This window comes from Sinocyclocheilus grahami, unplaced genomic scaffold, assembly GCF_001515645.1.
Source record: "Sinocyclocheilus grahami isolate Dianchi unplaced genomic scaffold, SAMN03320097.WGS_v1.1 scaffold1247.1, whole genome shotgun sequence".
Classification (NCBI taxonomy): Eukaryota; Metazoa; Chordata; class Actinopteri; order Cypriniformes; family Cyprinidae; genus Sinocyclocheilus; species Sinocyclocheilus grahami.
The window spans coordinates 112,711-118,943 of record NW_015506426.1 but is presented as its reverse complement, the minus strand read 5'-3'; the positions used below and the strand labels follow the sequence as shown (position 1 = coordinate 118,943).

Below are 6,233 nucleotides of genomic sequence, written 5' to 3'. Positions count from 1 at the left end.
ACACACACACACTCACAGACACACACACCCACTCACAGACACACACTCACAGACACACACTCACAGACACACTAACAGACACACACACACTCACAGACACACACACAGACACAGACTCACAGACAGACACACTAACAGACACACACACACACACTCACAGACACAGACAGACACACTAACAGACACACACACACACACTCACAGACACACTAACAAACACACGCACGCACACACACACACTAACACACAGACACACACACACACACTAACAAACAAACACACACTCACACACACACTAACACACACTCACACACACACTAACACACACACACGCACTCACACAGACACACACACACACACTAACAAACAAACACACAAATGTTCACATTCATATGTTCACACACACACACCCAGCTGTCCAGTCCCGTGTATCTGTATCTGACAGGTGGTACGAGCAAAGGTCAAAGTGCATCTGTATTCAAGTGTCAGTGAAGATACTTTACCAAACCACACACTGCTCATGACTTCAACTAGTTAAACTAGCCAAGCTGCTCATTTAAACAATTACAATAACAGATACATTTACACTAGCTATTAATAAAACTAGAACACATCCTGAATTATAGAACTGAGTCGAAAACTAACTAAATTGAAAGGGCATTATCTTTACATACTCAATAGTTTATATGGCAGAACGATCATCTTAATTAGGGTGACAATTAATACATTTAAACATAAATTTAGTTAATTAGAAAGCACTAAACTATTTAGAGAACTGAATTAAATACTAACTACACTGAAGTGAGCATTATCTTTCTTAAATATTCAACTATATGGTAACATAATTTAATTATGCGATTCCAGTCGGTATTTATCTTGGACACATGGTCCTGAAAACAGTCACACTTGCACTGCTTGCGGCCACAAATGACTGCAATAGAAATGAAAGGGAAGCAAATTTCATCGAGTGGCAATGCTTGGAATTGTGCTCAAACTCAATCTGACTGAAAGCTCATTTTTTTGTGATATCAGCCTCAAATTTGGAGCACAACTTTTTTAGACTGACAGCTTTCATTTTCATGCAGTTTTAAAGTAAAACATGTTTTGGAAAATATATATTTCATATAAATTTTTTAAATATTCAATATTTTTCACTTGAGCAATAATCTGCCAAATGTCTTCTTTAAAAAGAGACCAAACAACGTTTGTGCTCCAATGCATTCCAGACTTTTTTTTTTTTAAGTTGGAAATTTCATTTTTAGGTCTACTGTATGTTCAAAAAGAAGTTAACAGGTAATAAATAGATTATAACTACTGCATAATTATAACTTAGTAACTTAAAATGCCCTAAAAAATACAAAGTATTAAATAAAAAACATTATCAACTAAAATATAGTACATTAATTTCACTGAAATAACAAAAATATATTTTTTTGTTATTTATATATATATATGCAAGCAGCACCAGAGGGTTAATAAAAAATTAGAAAGCCCCCTAATTTAGAGAACTGAACAAAAAACTAACTACATTAAACTGGGGATTATCTTTAAATGTTTTACTCTCAGATCAAATTTAATATTTGCAATCCAATCAGTATTTAAACAGATACATTTACACTAAACAATTAATTAAAATAAAAAAACAACAAAAATTTTGAGAACTGAATTGAAGACATTAGACATTACATTTCTTAAATATTGAACTATACAATAACAAAGCTGACGTCTGGCACAAAACAATGAGGATCATAATTAAGATGACAGAATTCAACCAGAACAGCTAAATGTATACTAAATAATTAATAAACCAAGAAAAAAAATGAAAGAACTGAATCAAAAGCATGGACAGCAGCATTTAGTAAAAAGATGTAAATGAAAAAATAAATGCTTTAGTAAGAATGATTTAGTAAAGTTTTACAGAAGATGTCAAATGCAGTATAGCGAGTCAAATTAAGTGCCATTTTTAACCGGTTAATTAACATTTAGTTTGGTCCGGAGCAACACAATGTGATAAACCACACAACTAGTAGCTAGTTTCTGTAAAATTCACATTATGTTGACAAAAAAACTACTGTAAGACGAATGACTTACAGTACAGTATGTGCTGGAGTTAGTAACGTCACAGCTTTTATTTGAACTTCAGTGAGCGGCAACACACTGAACTTCATGCAGTGACATGAATGAATATTAAAGCCTTGATATGAAGGCTAAACCCACGCTCTGTTCCCATCCACTCCAGAATAATCCCAGCACATCCCCTTTCACCTCGCTCCCTCACTTCTGCGCTCTTTATCCTCGACTGAGGCCTCGTGTCGCTCGATCGGAACGGTCAACAAGGCCTGCTCTTCTTAGCGGGTCATTGTCCACGTGAATGGACAGATCTGGGTGGTGACCGTCGCTGGGTTAAGAGTGCAAACAGTCTCGCACACATCAGAGCTCAGCAAACATCTCCGTCTAAAGCACATCCTTCTGGCTTTCAGAAGAGCAACAGTCGCAGACTTTGATCACGAGATCGGAGCGTCTGTTCCGGCACGACGAAACCACAGCGACATACTCGACATCTCTGACAAAGTCCTGGGATCTGCTACAAGATGCATGTTTTTTGGGTTAAATGTGAACATAAAATGAGCTCCAAGATCATTGGAAACAAACTAAGTTGTAGGATTCTGAAACGTGAAAAAAAAAGACTATTTTCACATTCCGGGTCAGTTTGGACCCAAAGAATCGCTATTTTATAAAACAGTCTTAACTTAATATTTTTCAGCTAAAACCCTATTGTGTAAAATTTTAAATTTGTAATGTAACCATGTGATTACTGCATACACTTCGTTATTATTTAAAAACTCCCTGAAATTTTAAATCACAACAAACAAAAAAAGTATGATGCAAAATACATATCTAATTTTTTCAATAATGATGAGAAATTTTATTTGAATATATGTGTATGAAATTTATAAGTAGATATAATCTAAAAAAAATAATCAGTATTGGAACTTAATGAAATTCCTTTGAATTTATAACTCTTGATTGCTTAAAACAGTCCAAATTTATGAAACCTTATTTCTATCAAAGTAATATAACATTTTTTACGCATTAATTAGCCTAATTTTACTTGCATGAACTTTCACTTTTCATGCTGCAATAATTCATCAATAGCCGACCATATTCATGTTCAACAACAAAATTCAGTCCCAAAAGTGTGTGAGATATAGGGAAACATCTAAATACATTTTACTAAAGTTTTCGGTCACTAATATAACTTTATGGTGCTCCATACATACAAAAAAATCTGAAAAAATCCATTTGTGTTTTGAGGGTCTTAAAGCATTTAAATACCAGAAATACAAATTAAACCAAAAACATAATTAAATGATGTGTGTCCCTGCAGCACAAAAGCAGTGTTAAGTCGCTGGGGGATATTTGTAGCAATAGCCAACAATACATTGTATGGGTCACAATTATACATTTCTCTTTTATGCCAAAAATCATTAGGATATTAAGTAAAGATCATGTTCCTTGAAGATATTTTGTAAATCTCCTACCGTAAAAAAAAAATGGAATTTGGGAAAAGATCAAACAGAATTGTGGAAAATTAATAAATGAATAAAAAATAAAAATGTATTTCATGTTGCCCTAAAAATGTCATATTTGTTTAACTTTTAATAAACCAATGTTAGGCTGTATGCTTCATTACTTCAATTAATTAGACATGTTTTTTTTTTATTAATAAAATTTCATTTAACCATTCAAATGAAATCCAGAGATTTAAAATGAGAAAAAAATGAATTTCATAATAAATAAATGAATAAAAAATTAAAACATATTTCATATTGCCCTAAAAATTTTACTTTTGTTAGACTTTCAACAAATTGTTGTTAAATTCTGAAAGTTTTATTACTAACATGTAATTATCCATTAAAAAGGAATCCAGAAAAATAAATAAATAAATGGAATTTGGGAAAAGATCAAACAAAATTGTGGAAAATGAATAAAAAGTAAAAATGGATTTCATATGGCCCTAAAAATGTCATATTTCTTCGACTTTTAATAAACCAATGTTAAGCTATATTTTTCATTACTTCAATTAACTAGACATGTTTTTTGATTACTAAAATTTAATTTAACCATTAAAATGGAATTTAGGAAAAGTGTAAAACGCGTCAGAACCAGACCAAACCACTAAGCCTCATCTTTACCAACATGTATTCAGATGCATCAATCCATCACATAAGCAGACTGAGCATCACAAACATGTGAGAGATGAAGGTCGCTCATGCATCACAGTCAGCGCTGAAATATGAGCCCGTGTGGGCGGAGCCTCACTCCCCCTGCGGCTCTGATTGGCCACCAGGGGCTTTGAATGACAGGAAGACACAGGACTGTGAGTTATGCCACTCATAACAGAGAGAGAGAGACACACACACACACACACTGAGTGAGGCGTCTGTGATAAATGATAATATTTTCAATAGAGACACTGATAGAAACACCATTAATCAATTTCCAGTGAGTGAGAGAGTGACGGTTTCAACAGTTTGAGTCTGTTTTTATCAAAATCACTTTAAAAGAGATGTGATGCATTATCACACACACACACACACTCTCTCCCTCCCTCTCTCTCACACACACACACACACACTGCATGAGTGAGAGACGGAGTGACAAACTGAACACTACACTAACATACTATCACACTATCACTGCAGTGTGTCTGAAGTGTTCTGAATTCATGAATATCTGGATGAACGACTGCATTAAAACCTGATGCAATACAAACTGTGATTTTAACATCATCTCATTTTTGACTAGTTGTTGGATCAGACTGTCAAGCGTTGTTAAAATGTAACTGAAAAGAAAAACTAGCATATTTATCTGAGAGACAATAACTGGATGCCACTCACTGAAGTAAACAAGCGTTTCAACATCCTGTGACAGTAACACAACAGAAATTAATATGCAGCAGGGTCATATTTTCTAATTATTGCAATGCTTTTCAGTAAAGTCCAATTTGTTAACATTAGTTAATGCATTAAGCAACGTGAACTAACTATGAGCAATATATTTAAGTATTTATTTTTGATAAGGTGAGATAATAGACAATTATTTATTGTTTGTTCACCGTGCATTAACTTTTGTTAGCAGATACAACCTGATAAAAGTGAGTAAAATTGACATAAGATTAATAAATACTGTAGAAATGTTTTCATGTTAACTAATTTGGTTAATGTTAACAAAATGATATTTTACATAAAAAAAATTAAGCCTGTTTTTAGGACCTTTAGGATTTTTTTGTTTTCAACACCCTAGCAACCAAATAGCATCACCCACAACACCCTAGTAACCACCCGAACACCCTAGCAAAAAAGGGATTGTTCACTCAAAAATGATCGTTCTGTCATCATTTACTCCTCTCATATCTTTCCAAACCTGTATGATTTTCTTTTATATTTTGAAGAATATTAAGTGACAAATAACACTGGAGCCCACTGACTTTCATTGTACAGACAAAAGACATTTCTCTAAATATCTTCTTTTGAGAAGAAAGTATGTCATACAGATTTAGGACAACGGGAAGTTTTCACTCTTCTCTACACAACTAGTTTCTAGTTAAATTGTAAGTAACCAGCATTATCCTCTCCATTCGGGGTGTGTGTGTGTGTGTGTGTGTGTGTGTGCGAGTGTGTGCGCGAGTGTGAGTGTGTGTGCGAGTGTGTGTGTGTCTGCGTCTGTGTGTCTGCATCTGTGTGTGCCTGCGTCTGTGTGTGTGTGTGTGTGTGTGTGTGCGTGTGCGTCTGTGTGTGTGTGTCTGCGTCTGTGTGTCTGCATCTGTGTGTGCCTGCGTCTGTGTGTCTGTGTGTGTGCGTCTGCGTGTGTGTGTGTGTGTGTGTGTGTGCGAGTGTGTGCGCGAGTGTGAGTGTGTGTGCGAGTGTGTGTGTGTCTGCGTCTGTGTGTCTGCATCTGTGTGTGCCTGCGTCTGTGTGTCTGTGTGTGTGCGTCTGCGTGTGTGTGTGTGTGTGTGTGTGTGCGAGTGTGTGCGCGAGTGTGAGTGTGTGTGCGAGTGTGTGTGTGTCTGCGTCTGTGTGTCTGCATCTGTGTGTGCCTGCGTCTGTGTGTCTGTGTGTGTGCGTCTGCGTCTGTGTGTGTCTGCGTGTGTGTCTGTGTGTGTGCGTCTGTGTGTGTGTGTCTGCGTCTGCGTCTGTGTGTGTGTGTGTGTGTGTGTGTGTGTGTGTGTC

The 6,233-nt window shown here is 35.6% G+C and overlaps 1 protein-coding gene across 1 annotated transcript in view; it reads left to right on the top strand.

Moving 5' to 3' along the window:
• LOC107568463 (caseinolytic peptidase B protein homolog) overlaps nt 1–6,233 on the top strand; it is a 37,658-nt gene that overhangs the window by 6,339 nt on the left and 25,086 nt on the right. The gene's annotated exons all lie outside the window — the stretch shown is intronic.